Here is a 19156-nt window from a genome sequence, read left to right on the forward strand (position 1 = left end):
TAATAAATTGAAAGGTAAAAAACTAATTGCTCCGGGTGAGGATCGAACTCACAACCTCCGCATTCCTCATACTGTGCTATGCACAGTGAAGGTACTGTCTATAAGTACGGCGCGCTAACCGATTGTGCCACCGGAGCAATGTTACAAAGTGACTTAAAACTTAAGCTTTTATACAACAGTTGTTTTCTGGCGTAACGTCTGCATTATAAATGAAGCCGATGAATCTTTACGTTCCATTTTCTATGTTATTTTTTACATATACCTTAATGAATGAGACAACATATATTCTGGACACTCCTGTTATGTTCTGTAAAGAATATTCCAAAGAATTATATTTAACATAGGGAAGCCAGACTTTTTCCGTTCATCATAATTGATATTTTGCAATGTCCTAATATAAAGATTGAACAAGGTACATGAAAACATTTCTTCAAAATAGGCCACATCATATGACCAACTTCCGTAGACATTCTTTACAATAAATACATAAATTTACTGGTAATTGTCATCAGCCCGTGATAGCTCAGTTGGTAGAGCGGGAGACTGTAGTGGTATAGAATCTAGTAATCTCTAGGTCGGTGGTTCGAATCCGCCTCGCGGGATATATTTTTGTCACCTTCACGTTATAGCCCAGGATTTGTTCTTTTCTCCAATGTGAGATTATTCTCCATATATAAAATTTTGGAAACTATTACACTGAGTTTTTCTTTCTTGTTGAAATAATAATAAAGTAACTAACACATAAAACCACTGAGAATGATATATTAAATGCGTAACATTACAAAAATAACTTGTCAATAGAATAGCTTTAGGCAAATAGTGTGCACCAGGTCAATTTCCTAGATATACAGGCATGCAAAGAAATAAAAAAGTGGGAACAATCAACTGAATTTAACGCATTCAAGCATGCAAACAGACTGTAACGATACTGGAGAGGTATTATCATCTCAGAAATTGGACCAGTAAAATCAATACGAGTCAGGAGAAAAGAAGAGTTATTTTGCTGATGCCCAGTGATCAGTCTCTGTCAATTTGAAGAAAACTCACACATTTCAAATTATGCCAAGACAGTCAGTCTATCGAATGAACATTTCAATTACACATTTTCTATTTTTGAGTACTATACATTGCCGAACATGCTGCTGGTGAGATAACAAGAATTGAAAACCGTACATATAAATTTACATCGAAATGATACGACTGTACGTAAATTGATATCGAATCAAAACTACACGTGTACACTCAAAGGCATACTCATACTCACCAATACAGCCCGGGTCAAATCATGTTTTAGTCGATACAATTCCCTTGTCAAAGAGATTCTGATCGTAACAAGTGGACAAGCGTTACTGGAAGGTATCAAATTTAATAAATTGAAAGGTAAAAAACTAATTGCTCCGGGTGAGGATCGAACTCACAACCTCCGCATTCCTCATACTGTGCTATGCACAGTGAAGGTACTGTCTATAAGTACGGCGCGCTAACCGATTGTGCCACCGGAGCAATGTTACAAAGTGACTTAAAACTTAAGCTTTTATACAACAGTTGTTTTCTGGCGTAACGTCTGCATTATAAATGAAGCCGATGAATCTTTACGTTCCATTTTCTATGTTATTTTTTACATATACCTTAATGAATGAGACAACATATATTCTGGACACTCCTGTTATGTTCTGTAAAGAATATTCCAAAGAATTATATTTAACATAGGGAAGCCAGACTTTTTCCGTTCATCATAATTGATATTTTGCAATGTCCTAATATAAAGATTGAACAAGGTACATGAAAACATTTCTTCAAAATAGGCCACATCATATGACCAACTTCCGTAGACATTCTTTACAATAAATACATAAATTTACTGGTAATTGTCATCAGCCCGTGATAGCTCAGTTGGTAGAGCGGGAGAGGCTTCCGGTTTGTGTTTTGAAGTGGTTACACGTATTTTCTGAGTAGCGAAACATTCTTCTGTTTCTAAGGTTTTGCTCGGATATCCAAGCAGGGAAAGTGGAATATATTTTCGAACCTTGTTTACAGTAAGTGACTTTGAACTATTTAGGAATATTAGCATTTTTAAAGAAGAATTATAGATGAAATGCATCGTGTAGATTTCAAGGCTGGAGGCACCATAAGTTTATTTTATCATTAATAAAATTTTGACAATTAGTTTAAGATGAATATGGATAAGTTACCGAGATTTTTATTGAGTGCCATACGAAGTGCGTGTGAAGAATTTTGTATAATTACATACAGTGTACATGGTGACAATGAAAAAGCAAGAATATCTATAATGTTTACAAAATCTGACAATAAACAGGTTAAGCGCAAATCAGGCGCAGCATTGAGAAGAGACAATAAGCGTTTACGGGAATATAGTGAAAGCAATAGTAAAATACAAGTTACACATTTAGATACATTAGACGATATAACTGTAGAAAACGAAAATGAAATTACGAGTATTAATAATGATGAACCCGGCATGGAATGTGAAAATGAACCCGTTTGTGCCTCTGAATATAATTCAAAACAGTGTAGTGACAATATAGAACGATCGACTGTAAATATAGATAGTGACTTGCCTAACCGGTTTATCGACTTACCTATAAACCAGTTAGATCCAATTATAGATACACATGAAGAGAAGACAATAGTTCCAAAAATAAAACACAATAGAACAGTTACAAATAAGGATAACGGAACGATGATTTATAAGGAAAAGAGTGATATAGATACTGTTAGTTCGACACAACTATTACACGAACGCTTTGGGAAAATAGTTTTTAAAAAAAGTCGAGCTGGCCGAGATTTATTGATTGGAAAGGTTCAAAACAGGAAATTATTGATTGTGTATGAAACGGATAGAATGCATATTAGAACAATGAATGATGATGATTACAACTATGAACATTATGAACAGTTAGTTTTAACTGAATTTGAGGATGTGACCGAAACCATTTTTTGGAACGATACAGCCAACTATGGAATTGAAAAAATGATTAACTATGTGAAACATCATAATTTATAATGTAAATTTTATTTGATATGATAAGTCTAATGTGAGAAAGGGATGAGAGAACCTTGTATGATAGTGTTTTTTTTTTTTTTATTATTGTGTTTTTAATTGATTTAAAAATAATATATAGACAATGCAATGTATTTCCAAGGATCGTGTCATATTTACAAAATTACATCGAATTCATTATTTTGCGTTACTGGAATGGATATACCAGCCGTATATGCGTTATGTGAATCTTTGATTTTTAATAAAGACACTTTTACAATTATGGAAATTATTGACTATAGATATAAGATTAAATAACTATTGATTTGTTTGACAATTCTTTTAAGATTATATTTTAACCCTGTGTGAATAAGAAAAAAAACAAAGAAAAAAAAACAGGAAAAATCGGAATGATAGTGTAAGAATGAGGAAGCCAAAGAGTATAAGGACTTGATGTTTTCTATTATTTATGTAAATATTGTAAAAATGAGATGATGAGATGATGTTGAATAAATATAAAAGATAAAAAAAAGAGCGGGAGACTGTAGTGGTATAGAATCTAGTAATCTCTAGGTCGGTGGTTCGAATCCGCCTCGCGGGATATATTTTTGTCACCTTCACGTTATAGCCCAGGATTTGTTCTTTTCTCCAATGTGAGATTATTCTCCATATATAAAATTTTGGAAACTATTACACTGAGTTTTTCTTTCTTGTTGAAATAATAATAAAGTAACTAACACATAAAACCACTGAGAATGATATATTAAATGCGTAACATTACAAAAATAACTTGTCAATAGAATAGCTTTAGGCAAATAGTGTGCACCAGGTCAATTTCCTAGATATACAGGCATGCAAAGAAATAAAAAAGTGGGAACAATCAACTGAATTTAACGCATTCAAGCATGCAAACAGACTGTAACGATACTAGAGAGGTATTATCATCTCAGAAATTGGACCAGTAAAATCAATACGAGTCAGGAGAAAAGAAGAGTTATTTTGCTGATGCCCAGTGATCAGTCTCTGTCAATTTGAAGAAAACTCACACATTTCAAATTATGCCAAGACAGTCAGTCTATCGAATGAACATTTCAATTACACATTTTCTATTTTTGAGTACTATACATTGCCGAACATGCTGCTGGTGAGATAACAAGAATTGAAAACCGTACATATAAATTTACATCGAAATGATACGACTGTACGTAAATTGATATCGAATCAAAACTACACGTGTACACTCAAAGGCATACTCATACTCACTAATACAGCCCGGGTCAAATCATGTTTTAGTCGATACAATTCCCTTGTCAAAGAGATTCTGATCGTAACAAGTGGACAAGCGTTACTGGAAGGTATCAAATTTAATAAATTGAAAGGTAAAAAACTAATTGCTCCGGGTGAGGATCGAACTCACAACCTCCGCATTCCTCATACTGTGCTATGCACAGTGAAGGTACTGTCTATAAGTACGGCGCGCTAACCGATTGTGCCACCGGAGCAATGTTACAAAGTGACTTAAAACTTAAGCTTTTATACAACAGTTGTTTTCTGGCGTAACGTCTGCATTATAAATGAAGCCGATGAATCTTTACGTTCCATTTTCTATGTTATTTTTTACATATACCTTAATGAATGAGACAACATATATTCTGGACACTCCTGTTATGTTCTGTAAAGAATATTCCAAAGAATTGTATTTAACATAGGGAAGCCAGACTTTTTCCGTTCATCATAATTGATATTTTGCAATGTCCTAATATAAAGATTGAACAAGGTACATGAAAACATTTCTTCAAAATAGGCCACATCATATGACCAACTTCCGTAGACATTCTTTACAATAAATACATAAATTTACTGGTAATTGTCATCAGCCCGTGATAGCTCAGTTGGTAGAGCGGGAGACTGTAGTGGTATAGAATCTAGTAATCTCTAGGTCGGTGGTTCGAATCCGCCTCGCGGGATATATTTTTGTCACCTTCACGTTATAGCCCAGGATTTGTTCTTTTCTCCAATGTGAGATTATTCTCCATATATAAAATTTTGAAAACTATTACACTGAGTTTTTCTTTCTTGTTGAAATAATAATAAAGTAACTAACACATAAAACCACTGAGAATGATATATTAAATGCGTAACATTACAAAAATAACTTGTCAATAGAATAGCTTTAGGCAAATAGTGTGCACCAGGTCAATTTCCTAGATATACAGGCATGCAAAGAAATAAAAAAGTGGGAACAATCAACTGAATTTAACGCATTCAAGCATGCAAACAGACTGTAACGATACTAGAGAGGTATTATCATCTCAGAAATTGGACCAGTAAAATCAATACGAGTCAGGAGAAAAGAAGAGTTATTTTGCTGATGCCCAGTGATCAGTCTCTGTCAATTTGAAGAAAACTCACACATTTCAAATTATGCCAAGACAGTCAGTCTATCGAATGAACATTTCAATTACACATTTTCTATTTTTGAGTACTATACATTGCCGAACATGCTGCTGGTGAGATAACAAGAATTGAAAACCGTACATATAAATTTACATCGAAATGATACGACTGTACGTAAATTGATATCGAATCAAAACTACACGTGTACACTCAAAGGCATACTCATACTCACCAATACAGCCCGGGTCAAATCATGTTTTAGTCGATACAATTCCCTTGTCAAAGAGATTCTGATCGTAACAAGTGGACAAGCGTTACTGGAAGGTATCAAATTTAATAAATTGAAAGGTAAAAAACTAATTGCTCCGGGTGAGGATCGAACTCACAACCTCCGCATTCCTCATACTGTGCTATGCACAGTGAAGGTACTGTCTATAAGTACGGCGCGCTAACCGATTGTGCCACCGGAGCAATGTTACAAAGTGACTTAAAACTTAAGCTTTTATACAACAGTTGTTTTCTGGCGTAACGTCTGCATTATAAATGAAGCCGATGAATCTTTACGTTCCATTTTCTATGTTATTTTTTACATATACCTTAATGAATGAGACAACATATATTCTGGACACTCCTGTTATGTTCTGTAAAGAATATTCCAAAGAATTATATTTAACATAGCCCAGCAGGCACAACAACGTTGATTCAACATTGAATAAACGTCAAATTTCAACGTTGAATCAATGTTGAAAAGTAGTGTTGGATTGAAAATTGATATGACGTTGAAAACATAACGTTGATTCAACGTCAGCTCCTTACGTTGAAAATAGGTTGAATTTTGGTCTAAATTTGGTCGGTGTATGTTGAAAACAAGTCGATTGCTGGTCGAACTGTGGTCAAAGAAAGTTGAAATCAGGTCGAATGTTGGTTGTACTGTGGTCAATGAAAGGTGAAATCAGGTCGAATGTTGGTTGTACTGTGGTCAGTGTATGTTGAAATCAGGTCGAATGTTGGTTGAGTTATGGTCAGTGTATGTTGAAATCAGGTAGAATGTTGGTTGAACTATGGTCAGTGTATGTTGAAATCAGGTCGAATGTTGTTTCTACTGTGGTCAGTGTATGTTGAAATCAGGTCGAATCATCTTGAGATACAAAAATGCCCCACAAGCACCGAGATCTTGACAGTCACTCTTCTTGAGATACAAAAATGCCCCACAAGCACCGATATCTTGACAGTCATTCATCTTGAGAAACAATAATGCCCCACAAGCACCGAGATCTTGACAGTCACTCATCTTGAGAAACAATAATGCACCACAAGCACCAAGATCTTGACAGTCACCAATCTTGAGATACAAAAATGCCCCACAAGCACCTAGATCTTGACAGTCACTCATCTTGAGAAACAATAATGCACCACAAGCACCGGGATCTTGACAGTCACTCATCTTGAGAAACAATAATGCATCACAAGCACCGAGATCTTGACAGTCACTCATCTTGAGATACAATAATGCACCACAAGCACCGAGATCTTGACAGTCACTCATCTTGAGATACAATAATGCACCACAAGCACCGGGATCTTGACAGTCACTCATCTTGAGATACAATAATGCACCACAAGCACCGGGATCTTGACAGTCACTCATCTTGAGATACAATAATGCACCACAAGCACCGGGATCTTGACAGTCACTCATCTTGAGATACAATAATGCACCACAAGCACCGGGATCTTGACAGTCACTCATCTTGAGAAACAATAATGCACCACAAGCACCGAGATCTTGACAGTCACTCATCTTGAGAAACAATAATTTACCACAAGCACCGAGATCTTGACAGTCACTCATCTTGAGATACAATAATGCCCCACAAGCACCGAGATCTTGACAGTCACTCATCTTGAGAAACAATAATTTACCACAAGCACCGAGATCTTGACAGTCACTCATCTTGAGATACAATAATGCACCACAAGCACCGAGATCTTGACAGTCACTCATCTTAAGATACAATAATGCACCGCATACACCGAGATCTTTACAGTCACTCATCTTAAGATACAATAATGCACCGCAAGCACCGAGATCTTGACACTTACTCTTCTTAAGATACAATAATGCACCACAAGCACTGATTTCTTTACAGCAACTCCAATTGTTATTATAAAACATCCATAAAACAACGCATCCTATATTGCATGATAGGATCCATACACTTTTTAGTGTTTCCGCAGATAAAGCTTTGGATGGTCATCTTAATTAGATGCTTTACTTTAATATAATTCAAAATAAATATTATTCACGTATAATTAACTATATTGATACATGTCATTTTACACCTAAATTCTTCATCAATAGATACTTTCGGCATGGTTGCTTAACGCAAGAAGTAGTTCAACTTTGAAATTTTGTTTACTTCTTCAAACTGCAATAAATTCCAGTCTTTCGTGATACGTGTTATAAAATTAACGTATTCATGCATATAGGTTATGTTTAGATATTAAAACTAAAGGATCGAATATTTACTATTTCCTTGAATTTTTTGTGCTGTAATAATTCAATACTGTCAATTGATAAAGCATTTATTTTGACGTTATCATATACCAGAGACATATATACCTGCATCATACCAACTTTGAAATTAGTAAGATTGTGTATTAATTTGTTATGGTCACACGTGTTTCTTATCGGCTGTATTGCTTCACTTATACCAAGATTAATAAATCCTCGGAATACATGCTGTGAGTGACATCTATTCTGATCAAGAGAAAAGAATTTGTTTGTTTTAAATGTGTTTCAAGGTCAAGAATGCCATGTTTTGTAAATCTTTTGACTTTTAATTACATCAACAAATAAAAGAGCGAGTTTGAGATCACATAGGTGAATTTCAATAATTGGTTTTAATTATTTGCCAGATGAATAAATTCTTCAATTTCTACGATGTTCCATGGTATTTAAAAAAAATCCACCTTTCTGTATCTGCAATGAAAGAATACTTTGCCATACGCTTTAGCTTTTAACCAAATAATTGTTCATAAACCCCACACCCCTTTTTCAAGTTTTTATATTATAAGTTGCCTCACCCAATTAAATGTACAAATATATCTTAAGGTCAAGGTGTTCCCCGATGCTTCAAAAATTTGTATCTTGCCTGCTGGATAATGACAACTACGTACATGTATAATTATAAATTATATCCGATAGATCTGCTTAATCACTTTAGTATACTCATACTTACTGGGACAGCGAATAATTACGGCTACATTAATGTTTACATTAAATTATCATATAATTATCATTAAAACAAACAATAAATGAAAATTATACTTACTTTGCACTGCTTAGAGCAACTGTTAACTTGTTGTTGTAATCAAATTGGCGCAAATAAATTCGAAATGTCGGCCTCATACGCATGCGCCAATCGGAAAAAGAAATCTGTTTCGCGTTATTGAAATATTGTATCGCAATTTGAAGATTAATTTATATATTCAACAGTAATCATTGAATTTATTCAAAAACATCAGTAAACCAATATAAATAAAAACTGAAAATTAAAGCAAAAAGGACTATACAAAATTGGTTCAATCTCATCTTAAATAAAAATTTCAGTCGACACTTAAAGTCATCAACCTTAAATAAACCTTTTATCAACGTTTTATTTTCAACCAATTAAAGCATTGAAAGCATCAACTTAAACTCAATGTTGATTCAACGTTGACAGTTCAACGTTGATATTTTTAACCACAAATCAACGTTGATTAAACAACGTGATTTAAACGTTGATAGGATTGACGTTGATACAACGTTGGTTTTACGTTGATCAACGCTACAACCAAATTTCAACACATTTTCAACGTTGGTTCAACGTTGTGTGCCTGCTGGGAGGGAAGCCAGACTTTTTCCGTTCATCATAATTGATATTTTGCAATGTCCTAATATAAAGATTGAACAAGGTACATGAAAACATTTCTTCAAAATAGGCCACATCATATGACCAACTTCCGTAGACATTCTTTACAATAAATACATAAATTTACTGGTAATTGTCATCAGCCCGTGATAGCTCAGTTGGTAGAGCGGGAGACTGTAGTGGTATAGAATCTAGTAATCTCTAGGTCGGTGGTTCGAATCCGCCTCGCGGGATATATTTTTGTCACCTTCACGTTATAGCCCAGGATTTGTTCTTTTCTCCAATGTGAGATTATTCTCCATATATAAAATTTTGGAAACTATTACACTGAGTTTTTCTTTCTTGTTGAAATAATAATAAAGTAACTAACACATAAAACCACTGAGAATGATATATTAAATGCGTAACATTACAAAAATAACTTGTCAATAGAATAGCTTTAGGCAAATAGTGTGCACCAGGTCAATTTCCTAGATATACAGGCATGCAAAGAAATAAAAAAGTGGGAACAATCAACTGAATTTAACGCATTCAAGCATGCAAACAGACTGTAACGATACTAGAGAGGTATTATCATCTCAGAAATTGGACCAGTAAAATCAATACGAGTCAGGAGAAAAGAAGAGTTATTTTGCTGATGCCCAGTGATCAGTCTCTGTCAATTTGAAGAAAACTCACACATTTCAAATTATGCCAAGACAGTCAGTCTATCGAATGAACATTTCAATTACACATTTTCTATTTTTGAGTACTATACATTGCCGAACATGCTGCTGGTGAGATAACAAGAATTGAAAACCGTACATATAAATTTACATCGAAATGATACGACTGTACGTAAATTGATATCGAATCAAAACTACACGTGTACACTCAAAGGCATACTCATACTCACCAATACAGCCCGGGTCAAATCATGTTTTAGTCGATACAATTCCCTTGTCAAAGAGATTCTGATCGTAACAAGTGGACAAGCGTTACTGGAAGGTATCAAATTTAATAAATTGAAAGGTAAAAAACTAATTGCTCCGGGTGAGGATCGAACTCACAACCTCCGCATTCCTCATACTGTGCTATGCACAGTGAAGGTACTGTCTATAAGTACGGCGCGCTAACCGATTGTGCCACCGGAGCAATGTTACAAAGTGACTTAAAACTTAAGCTTTTATACAACAGTTGTTTTCTGGCGTAACGTCTGCATTATAAATGAAGCCGATGAATCTTTACGTTCCATTTTCTATGTTATTTTTTACATATACCTTAATGAATGAGACAACATATATTCTGGACACTCCTGTTATGTTCTGTAAAGAATATTCCAAAGGATTATATTTAACATAGGGAAGCCAGACTTTTTCCGTTCATCATAATTGATATTTTGCAATGTCCTAATATAAAGATTGAACAAGGTACATGAAAACATTTCTTCAAAATAGGCCACATCATATGACCAACTTCCGTAGACATTCTTTACAATAAATACATAAATTTACTGGTAATTGTCATCAGCCCGTGATAGCTCAGTTGGTAGAGCGGGAGACTGTAGTGGTATAGAATCTAGTAATCTCTAGGTCGGTGGTTCGAATCCGCCTCGCGGGATATATTTTTGTCACCTTCACGTTATAGCCCAGGATTTGTTCTTTTCTCCAATGTGAGATTATTCTCCATATATAAAATTTTGGAAACTATTACACTGAGTTTTTCTTTCTTGTTGAAATAATAATAAAGTAACTAACACATAAAACCACTGAGAATGATATATTAAATGCGTAACATTACAAAAATAACTTGTCAATAGAATAGCTTTAGGCAAATAGTGTGCACCAGGTCAATTTCCTAGATATACAGGCATGCAAAGAAATAAAAAAGTGGGAACAATCAACTGAATTTAACGCATTCAAGCATGCAAACAGACTGTAACGATACTAGAGAGGTATTATCATCTCAGAAATTGGACCAGTAAAATCAATACGAGTCAGGAGAAAAGAAGAGTTATTTTGCTGATGCCCAGTGATCAGTCTCTGTCAATTTGAAGAAAACTCACACATTTCAAATTATGCCAAGACAGTCAGTCTATCGAATGAACATTTCAATTACACATTTTCTATTTTTGAGTACTATACATTGCCGAACATGCTGCTGGTGAGATAACAAGAATTGAAAACCGTACATATAAATTTACATCGAAATGATACGACTGTACGTAAATTGATATCGAATCAAAACTACACGTGTACACTCAAAGGCATACTCATACTCACCAATACAGCCCGGGTCAAATCATGTTTTAGTCGATACAATTCCCTTGTCAAAGAGATTCTGATCGTAACAAGTGGACAAGCGTTACTGGAAGGTATCAAATTTAATAAATTGAAAGGTAAAAAACTAATTGCTCCGGGTGAGGATCGAACTCACAACCTCCGCATTCCTCATACTGTGCTATGCACAGTGAAGGTACTGTCTATAAGTACGGCGCGCTAACCGATTGTGCCACCGGAGCAATGTTACAAAGTGACTTAAAACTTAAGCTTTTATACAACAGTTGTTTTCTGGCGTAACGTCTGCATTATAAATGAAGCCGATGAATCTTTACGTTCCATTTTCTATGTTATTTTTTACATATACCTTAATGAATGAGACAACATATATTCTGGACACTCCTGTTATGTTCTGTAAAGAATATTCCAAAGAATTATATTTAACATAGGGAAGCCAGACTTTTTCCGTTCATCATAATTGATATTTTGCAATGTCCTAATATAAAGATTGAACAAGGTACATGAAAACATTTCTTCAAAATAGGCCACATCATATGACCAACTTCCGTAGACATTCTTTACAATAAATACATAAATTTACTGGTAATTGTCATCAGCCCGTGATAACTCAGTTGGTAGAGCGGGAGACTGTAGTGGTATAGAATCTAGTAATCTCTAGGTCGGTGGTTCGAATCCGCCTCGCGGGATATATTTTTGTCACCTTCACGTTATAGCCCAGGATTTGTTCTTTTCTCCAATGTGAGATTATTCTCCATATATAAAATTTTGGAAACTATTACACTGAGTTTTTCTTTCTTGTTGAAATAATAATAAAGTAACTAACACATAAAACCACTGAGAATGATATATTAAATGCGTAACATTACAAAAATAACTTGTCAATAGAATAGCTTTAGGCAAATAGTGTGCACCAGGTCAATTTCCTAGATATACAGGCATGCAAAGAAATAAAAAAGTGGGAACAATCAACTGAATTTAACGCATTCAAGCATGCAAACAGACTGTAACGATACTAGAGAGGTATTATCATCTCAGAAATTGGACCAGTAAAATCAATACGAGTCAGGAGAAAAGAAGAGTTATTTTGCTGATGCCCAGTGATCAGTCTCTGTCAATTTGAAGAAAACTCACACATTTCAAATTATGCCAAGACAGTCAGTCTATCGAATGAACATTTCAATTACACATTTTCTATTTTTGAGTACTATACATTGCCGAACATGCTGCTGGTGAGATAACAAGAATTGAAAACCGTACATATAAATTTACATCGAAATGATACGACTGTACGTAAATTGATATCGAATCAAAACTACACGTGTACACTCAAAGGCATACTCATACTCACCAATACAGCCCGGGTCAAATCATGTTTTAGTCGATACAATTCCCTTGTCAAAGAGATTCTGATCGTAACAAGTGGACAAGCGTTACTGGAAGGTATCAAATTTAATAAATTGAAAGGTAAAAAACTAATTGCTCCGGGTGAGGATCGAACTCACAACCTCCGCATTCCTCATACTGTGCTATGCACAGTGAAGGTACTGTCTATAAGTACGGCGCGCTAACCGATTGTGCCACCGGAGCAATGTTACAAAGTGACTTAAAACTTAAGCTTTTATACAACAGTTGTTTTCTGGCGTAACGTCTGCATTATAAATGAAGCCGATGAATCTTTACGTTCCATTTTCTATGTTATTTTTTACATATACCTTAATGAATGAGACAACATATATTCTGGACACTCCTGTTATGTTCTGTAAAGAATATTCCAAAGAATTATATTTAACATAGGGAAGCCAGACTTTTTCCGTTCATCATAATTGATATTTTGCAATGTCCTAATATAAAGATTAAACAAGGTACATGAAAACATTTCTTCAAAATAGGCCACATCATATGACCAACTTCCGTAGACATTCTTTACAATAAATACATAAATTTACTGGTAATTGTCATCAGCCCGTGATAGCTCAGTTGGTAGAGCGGGAGACTGTAGTGGTATAGAATCTAGTAATCTCTAGGTCGGTGGTTCGAATCCGCCTCGCGGGATATATTTTTGTCACCTTCACGTTATAGCCCAGGATTTGTTCTTTTCTCCAATGTGAGATTATTCTCCATATATAAAATTTTGGAAACTATTACACTGAGTTTTTCTTTCTTGTTGAAATAATAATAAAGTAACTAACACATAAAACCACTGAGAATGATATATTAAATGCGTAACATTACAAAAATAACTTGTCAATAGATTAGCTTTAGGCAAATAGTGTGCACCAGGTCAATTTCCTAGATATACAGGCATGCAAAGAAATAAAAAAGTGGGAACAATCAACTGAATTTAACGCATTCAAGCATGCAAACAGACTGTAACGATACTAGAGAGGTATTATCATCTCAGAAATTGGACCAGTAAAATCAATACGAGTCAGGAGAAAAGAAGAGTTATTTTGCTGATGCCCAGTGATCAGTCTCTGTCAATTTGAAGAAAACTCACACATTTCAAATTATGCCAAGACAGTCAGTCTATCGAATGAACATTTCAATTACACATTTTCTATTTTTGAGTACTATACATTGCCGAACATGCTGCTGGTGAGATAACAAGAATTGAAAACCGTACATATAAATTTACATCGAAATGATACGACTGTACGTAAATTGATATCGAATCAAAACTACACGTGTACACTCAAAGGCATACTCATACTCACCAATACAGCCCGGGTCAAATCATGTTTTAGTCGATACAATTCCCTTGTCAAAGAGATTCTGATCGTAACAAGTGGACAAGCGTTACTGGAAGGTATCAAATTTAATAAATTGAAAGGTAAAAAACTAATTGCTCCGGGTGAGGATCGAACTCACAACCTCCGCATTCCTCATACTGTGCTATGCACAGTGAAGGTACTGTCTATAAGTACGGCGCGCTAACCGATTGTGCCACCGGAGCAATGTTACAAAGTGACTTAAAACTTAAGCTTTTATACAACAGTTGTTTTCTGGCGTAACGTCTGCATTATAAATGAAGCCGATGAATCTTTACGTTCCATTTTCTATGTTATTTTTTACATATACCTTAATGAATGAGACAACATATATTCTGGACACTCCTGTTATGTTCTGTAAAGAATATTCCAAAGAATTATATTTAACATAGGGAAGCCAGACTTTTTCCGTTCATCATAATTGATATTTTGCAATGTCCTAATATAAAGATTGAACAAGGTACATGAAAACATTTCTTCAAAATAGGCCACATCATATGACCAACTTCCGTAGACATTCTTTACAATAAATACATAAATTTACTGGTAATTGTCATCAGCCCGTGATAGCTCAGTTGGTAGAGCGGGAGACTGTAGTGGTATAGAATCTAGTAATCTCTAGGTCGGTGGTTCGAATCCGCCTCGCGGGATATATTTTTGTCACCTTCACGTTATAGCCCAGGATTTGTTCTTTTCTCCAATGTGAGATTATTCTCCATATATAAAATTTTGGAAACTATTACACTGAGTTTTTCTTTCTTGTTGAAATAATAATAAAGTAACTAACACATAAAACCACTGAGAATGATATATTAAATGCGTAACATTACAAAAATAACTTGTCAATAGAATAGCTTTAGGCAAATAGTGTGCACCAGGTCAATTTCCTAGATATACAGGCATGCAAAGAAATAAAAAAGTGGGAACAATCAACTGAATTTAACGCATTCAAGCATGCAAACAGACTGTAACGATACTAGAGAGGTATTATCATCTCAGAAATTGGACCAGTAAAATCAATACGAGTCAGGAGAAAAGAAGAGTTATTTTGCTGATGCCCAGTGATCAGTCTCTGTCAATTTGAAGAAAACTCACACATTTCAAATTATGCCAAGACAGTCAGTCTATCGAATGAACATTTCAATTACACATTTTCTATTTTTGAGTACTATACATTGCCGAACATGCTGCTGGTGAGATAACAAGAATTGAAAACCGTACATATAAATTTACATCGAAATGATACGACTGTACGTAAATTGATATCGAATCAAAACTACACGTGTACACTCAAAGGCATACTCATACTCACCAATACAGCCCGGGTCAAATCATGTTTTAGTCGATACAATTCCCTTGTCAAAGAGATTCTGATCGTAACAAGTGGACAAGCGTTACTGGAAGGTATCAAATTTAATAAATTGAAAGGTAAAAAACTAATTGCTCCGGGTGAGGATCGAACTCACAACCTCCGCATTCCTCATACTGTGCTATGCACAGTGAAGGTACTGTCTATAAGTACGGCGCGCTAACCGATTGTGCCACCGGAGCAATGTTACAAAGTGACTTAAAACTTAAGCTTTTATACAACAGTTGTTTTCTGGCGTAACGTCTGCATTATAAATGAAGCCGATGAATCTTTACGTTCCATTTTCTATGTTATTTTTTACATATACCTTAATGAATGAGACAACATATATTCTGGACACTCCTGTTATGTTCTGTAAAGAATATTCCAAAGGATTATATTTAACATAGGGAAGCCAGACTTTTTCCGTTCATCATAATTGATATTTTGCAATGTCCTAATATAAAGATTGAACAAGGTACATGAAAACATTTCTTCAAAATAGGCCACATCATATGACCAACTTCCGTAGACATTCTTTACAATAAATACATAAATTTACTGGTAATTGTCATCAGCCCGTGATAGCTCAGTTGGTAGAGCGGGAGACTGTAGTGGTATAGAATCTAGTAATCTCTAGGTCGGTGGTTCGAATCCGCCTCGCGGGATATATTTTTGTCACCTTCACGTTATAGCCCAGGATTTGTTCTTTTCTCCAATGTGAGATTATTCTCCATATATAAAATTTTGGAAACTATTACACTGAGTTTTTCTTTCTTGTTGAAATAATAATAAAGTAACTAACACATAAAACCACTGAGAATGATATATTAAATGCGTAACATTACAAAAATAACTTGTCAATAGAATAGCTTTAGGCAAATAGTGTGCACCAGGTCAATTTCCTAGATATACAGGCATGCAAAGAAATAAAAAAGTGGGAACAATCAACTGAATTTAACGCATTCAAGCATGCAAACAGACTGTAACGATACTAGAGAGGTATTATCATCTCAGAAATTGGACCAGTAAAATCAATACGAGTCAGGAGAAAAGAAGAGTTATTTTGCTGATGCCCAGTGATCAGTCTCTGTCAATTTGAAGAAAACTCACACATTTCAAATTATGCCAAGACAGTCAGTCTATCGAATGAACATTTCAATTACACATTTTCTATTTTTGAGTACTATACATTGCCGAACATGCTGCTGGTGAGATAACAAGAATTGAAAACCGTACATATAAATTTACATCGAAATGATACGACTGTACGTAAATTGATATCGAATCAAAACTACACGTGTACACTCAAAGGCATACTCATACTCACCAATACAGCCCGGGTCAAATCATGTTTTAGTCGATACAATTCCCTTGTCAAAGAGATTCTGATCGTAACAAGTGGACAAGCGTTACTGGAAGGTATCAAATTTAATAAATTGAAAGGTAAAAAACTAATTGCTCCGGGTGAGGATCGAACTCACAACCTCCGCATTCCTCATACTGTGCTATGCACAGTGAAGGTACTGTCTATAAGTACGGCGCGCTAACCGATTGTGCCACCGGAGCAATGTTACAAAGTGACTTAAAACTTAAGCTTTTATACAACAGTTGTTTTCTGGCGTAACGTCTGCATTATAAATGAAGCCGATGAATCTTTACGTTCCATTTTCTATGTTATTTTTTACATATACCTTAATGAATGAGACAACATATATTCTGGACACTCCTGTTATGTTCTGTAAAGAATATTCCAAAGAATTATATTTAACATAGGGAAGCCAGACTTTTTCCGTTCATCATAATTGATATTTTGCAATGTCCTAATATAAAGATTGAACAAGGTACATGAAAACATTTCTTCAAAATAGGCCACATCATATGACCAACTTCCGTAGACATTCTTTACAATAAATACATAAATTTACTGGTAATTGTCATCAGCCCGTGATAGCTCAGTTGGTAGAGCGGGAGACTGTAGTGGTATAGAATCTAGTAATCTCTAGGTCGGTGGTTCGAATCCGCCTCGCGGGATATATTTTTGTCACCTTCACGTTATAGCCCAGGATTTGTTCTTTTCTCCAATGTGAGATTATTCTCCATATATAAAATTTTGGAAACTATTACACTGAGTTTTTCTTTCTTGTTGAAATAATAATAAAGTAACTAACACATAAAACCACTGAGAATGATATATTAAATGCGTAACATTACAAAAATAACTTGTCAATAGAATAGCTTTAGGCAAATAGTGTGCACCAGGTCAATTTCCTAGATATACAGGCATGCAAAGAAATAAAAAAGTGGGAACAATCAACTGAATTTAACGCATTCAAGCATGCAAACAGACTGTAACGATACTAGAGAGGTATTATCATCTCAGAAATTGGACCAGTAAAATCAATACGAGTCAGGAGAAAAGAAGAGTTATTTTGCTGATGCCCAGTGATCAGTCTCTGTCAATTTGAAGAAAACTCACACATTTCAAATTATGCCAAGACAGTCAGTCTATCGAATGAACATTTCAATTACACATTTTCTATTTTTGAGTACTATACATTGCCGAACATGCTGCTGGTGAGATAACAAGAATTGAAAACCGTACATATAAATTTACATCGAAATGATACGACTGTACGTAAATTGATATCGAATCAAAACTACACGTGTACACTTGGATGGTTCGAACGCACCGGAAGGTCAACATGTAGTGTTTATAGGACTCTATAAATTTTCCGAAATTGGTGAGTTTGGATGAATGTTTTCCACTCGAATTGTTGTACATAGTATTTATTAATGTGAAAAGTTTATTTTTGACTGTATTTTGACTTGTATGAGTACCCTTATTCCTGTTTATCGGCAAACAGGATAAGGGGGAGGGGATCCAGTGTGAAGGGGACAGTAACGTGTCTTACTTCGTTGTTTTGAATTATTTTGTTTTGCGTTCGGAAAAATGGATAAGGTGACTAACAAACATTTTCGATCTCCAAATCGACAGAAACAAAACTATGTTGTTGGAGATAAATCGTACTCAAGGGATTGTACTATCAGGATCGAACGATTAAATACAAATGTTATTAAAGAGAGAATAATTATTGAAGAAGTTGAGACTATCACAGGACTAAATACTGTTTTAGCTGTGGTTCAGCATGATGCATCTTCGTACGATGTAACTATGGATAGTAAACAGAATGCTTTAAAGTTGTTGGGTGGTATATCTATTGGAAGCAGGGAATATTCAGTAAGCTTAATGCATTCTGATATTACTGTTGTGTCTGTAATGAAACTGCCGTCATATGTTCCAGATGAAGATATTCGAATTAAACTAGCTATTAAAGGAGTTAATGTCGTGTCTCCTATATATAGAAGAACGGTTCCAGGTACGCAAGTTGCGGACGGTACCAGGTTCATGCGATGTAAGTTCCCTCCGGGATTAGTAGCTCTACCTT

At 35.0% G+C, this 19156-nt stretch overlaps 19 non-coding genes across 19 annotated transcripts; 9 read left to right on the plus strand and 10 right to left on the minus strand.

The window, feature by feature from the left end:
* Positions 1-27: 27 nt before the first annotated feature.
* Positions 28-137, minus strand: Trnai-uau (transfer RNA isoleucine (anticodon UAU)). The gene is made up of 2 exons: positions 100-137; positions 28-63 (listed from the first exon to the last, which is right to left on the minus strand). It is a non-coding gene; the product is annotated as a tRNA-Ile (tRNA).
* Positions 138-512: 375 nt separating this feature from the next.
* Positions 513-602, plus strand: Trnay-gua (transfer RNA tyrosine (anticodon GUA)). The gene is given in 2 exon segments: positions 513-549; positions 567-602. It is a non-coding gene; the product is annotated as a tRNA-Tyr (tRNA).
* A 791-nt stretch (positions 603-1393) lies between these two features.
* Trnai-uau (transfer RNA isoleucine (anticodon UAU)) lies at positions 1394-1503 on the minus strand. The gene is made up of 2 exons: positions 1466-1503; positions 1394-1429 (listed from the first exon to the last, which is right to left on the minus strand). It is a non-coding gene; the product is annotated as a tRNA-Ile (tRNA).
* Positions 1504-4393: 2890 nt separating this feature from the next.
* Trnai-uau (transfer RNA isoleucine (anticodon UAU)) lies at positions 4394-4503 on the minus strand. The gene is made up of 2 exons: positions 4466-4503; positions 4394-4429 (listed from the first exon to the last, which is right to left on the minus strand). It is a non-coding gene; the product is annotated as a tRNA-Ile (tRNA).
* Positions 4504-4878: 375 nt separating this feature from the next.
* On the plus strand, positions 4879-4968 carry Trnay-gua (transfer RNA tyrosine (anticodon GUA)). The gene is given in 2 exon segments: positions 4879-4915; positions 4933-4968. It is a non-coding gene; the product is annotated as a tRNA-Tyr (tRNA).
* A 791-nt stretch (positions 4969-5759) lies between these two features.
* Positions 5760-5869, minus strand: Trnai-uau (transfer RNA isoleucine (anticodon UAU)). The gene is made up of 2 exons: positions 5832-5869; positions 5760-5795 (listed from the first exon to the last, which is right to left on the minus strand). It is a non-coding gene; the product is annotated as a tRNA-Ile (tRNA).
* A 3586-nt stretch (positions 5870-9455) lies between these two features.
* Trnay-gua (transfer RNA tyrosine (anticodon GUA)) lies at positions 9456-9545 on the plus strand. The gene is given in 2 exon segments: positions 9456-9492; positions 9510-9545. It is a non-coding gene; the product is annotated as a tRNA-Tyr (tRNA).
* Positions 9546-10336: 791 nt separating this feature from the next.
* On the minus strand, positions 10337-10446 carry Trnai-uau (transfer RNA isoleucine (anticodon UAU)). The gene is made up of 2 exons: positions 10409-10446; positions 10337-10372 (listed from the first exon to the last, which is right to left on the minus strand). It is a non-coding gene; the product is annotated as a tRNA-Ile (tRNA).
* Positions 10447-10821: 375 nt separating this feature from the next.
* Positions 10822-10911, plus strand: Trnay-gua (transfer RNA tyrosine (anticodon GUA)). Its single transcript is given in 2 exon segments — positions 10822-10858; positions 10876-10911. It is a non-coding gene; the product is annotated as a tRNA-Tyr (tRNA).
* A 791-nt stretch (positions 10912-11702) lies between these two features.
* On the minus strand, positions 11703-11812 carry Trnai-uau (transfer RNA isoleucine (anticodon UAU)). Its single transcript has 2 exons — positions 11775-11812; positions 11703-11738 (listed from the first exon to the last, which is right to left on the minus strand). It is a non-coding gene; the product is annotated as a tRNA-Ile (tRNA).
* A 375-nt stretch (positions 11813-12187) lies between these two features.
* Trnay-gua (transfer RNA tyrosine (anticodon GUA)) lies at positions 12188-12277 on the plus strand. The gene is given in 2 exon segments: positions 12188-12224; positions 12242-12277. It is a non-coding gene; the product is annotated as a tRNA-Tyr (tRNA).
* Positions 12278-13068: 791 nt separating this feature from the next.
* On the minus strand, positions 13069-13178 carry Trnai-uau (transfer RNA isoleucine (anticodon UAU)). Its single transcript has 2 exons — positions 13141-13178; positions 13069-13104 (listed from the first exon to the last, which is right to left on the minus strand). It is a non-coding gene; the product is annotated as a tRNA-Ile (tRNA).
* Positions 13179-13553: 375 nt separating this feature from the next.
* Trnay-gua (transfer RNA tyrosine (anticodon GUA)) lies at positions 13554-13643 on the plus strand. Its single transcript is given in 2 exon segments — positions 13554-13590; positions 13608-13643. It is a non-coding gene; the product is annotated as a tRNA-Tyr (tRNA).
* A 791-nt stretch (positions 13644-14434) lies between these two features.
* On the minus strand, positions 14435-14544 carry Trnai-uau (transfer RNA isoleucine (anticodon UAU)). The gene is made up of 2 exons: positions 14507-14544; positions 14435-14470 (listed from the first exon to the last, which is right to left on the minus strand). It is a non-coding gene; the product is annotated as a tRNA-Ile (tRNA).
* A 375-nt stretch (positions 14545-14919) lies between these two features.
* Positions 14920-15009, plus strand: Trnay-gua (transfer RNA tyrosine (anticodon GUA)). The gene is given in 2 exon segments: positions 14920-14956; positions 14974-15009. It is a non-coding gene; the product is annotated as a tRNA-Tyr (tRNA).
* Positions 15010-15800: 791 nt separating this feature from the next.
* Positions 15801-15910, minus strand: Trnai-uau (transfer RNA isoleucine (anticodon UAU)). Its single transcript has 2 exons — positions 15873-15910; positions 15801-15836 (listed from the first exon to the last, which is right to left on the minus strand). It is a non-coding gene; the product is annotated as a tRNA-Ile (tRNA).
* A 375-nt stretch (positions 15911-16285) lies between these two features.
* Trnay-gua (transfer RNA tyrosine (anticodon GUA)) lies at positions 16286-16375 on the plus strand. The gene is given in 2 exon segments: positions 16286-16322; positions 16340-16375. It is a non-coding gene; the product is annotated as a tRNA-Tyr (tRNA).
* Positions 16376-17166: 791 nt separating this feature from the next.
* Trnai-uau (transfer RNA isoleucine (anticodon UAU)) lies at positions 17167-17276 on the minus strand. Its single transcript has 2 exons — positions 17239-17276; positions 17167-17202 (listed from the first exon to the last, which is right to left on the minus strand). It is a non-coding gene; the product is annotated as a tRNA-Ile (tRNA).
* A 375-nt stretch (positions 17277-17651) lies between these two features.
* On the plus strand, positions 17652-17741 carry Trnay-gua (transfer RNA tyrosine (anticodon GUA)). The gene is given in 2 exon segments: positions 17652-17688; positions 17706-17741. It is a non-coding gene; the product is annotated as a tRNA-Tyr (tRNA).
* Positions 17742-19156: the final 1415 nt, after the last annotated feature.

Source organism: Mytilus californianus, unplaced genomic scaffold (assembly GCF_021869535.1).
Source record: "Mytilus californianus isolate M0D057914Y unplaced genomic scaffold, xbMytCali1.0.p SCAF_4, whole genome shotgun sequence".
Classification (NCBI taxonomy): domain Eukaryota; kingdom Metazoa; phylum Mollusca; class Bivalvia; order Mytilida; family Mytilidae; genus Mytilus; species Mytilus californianus.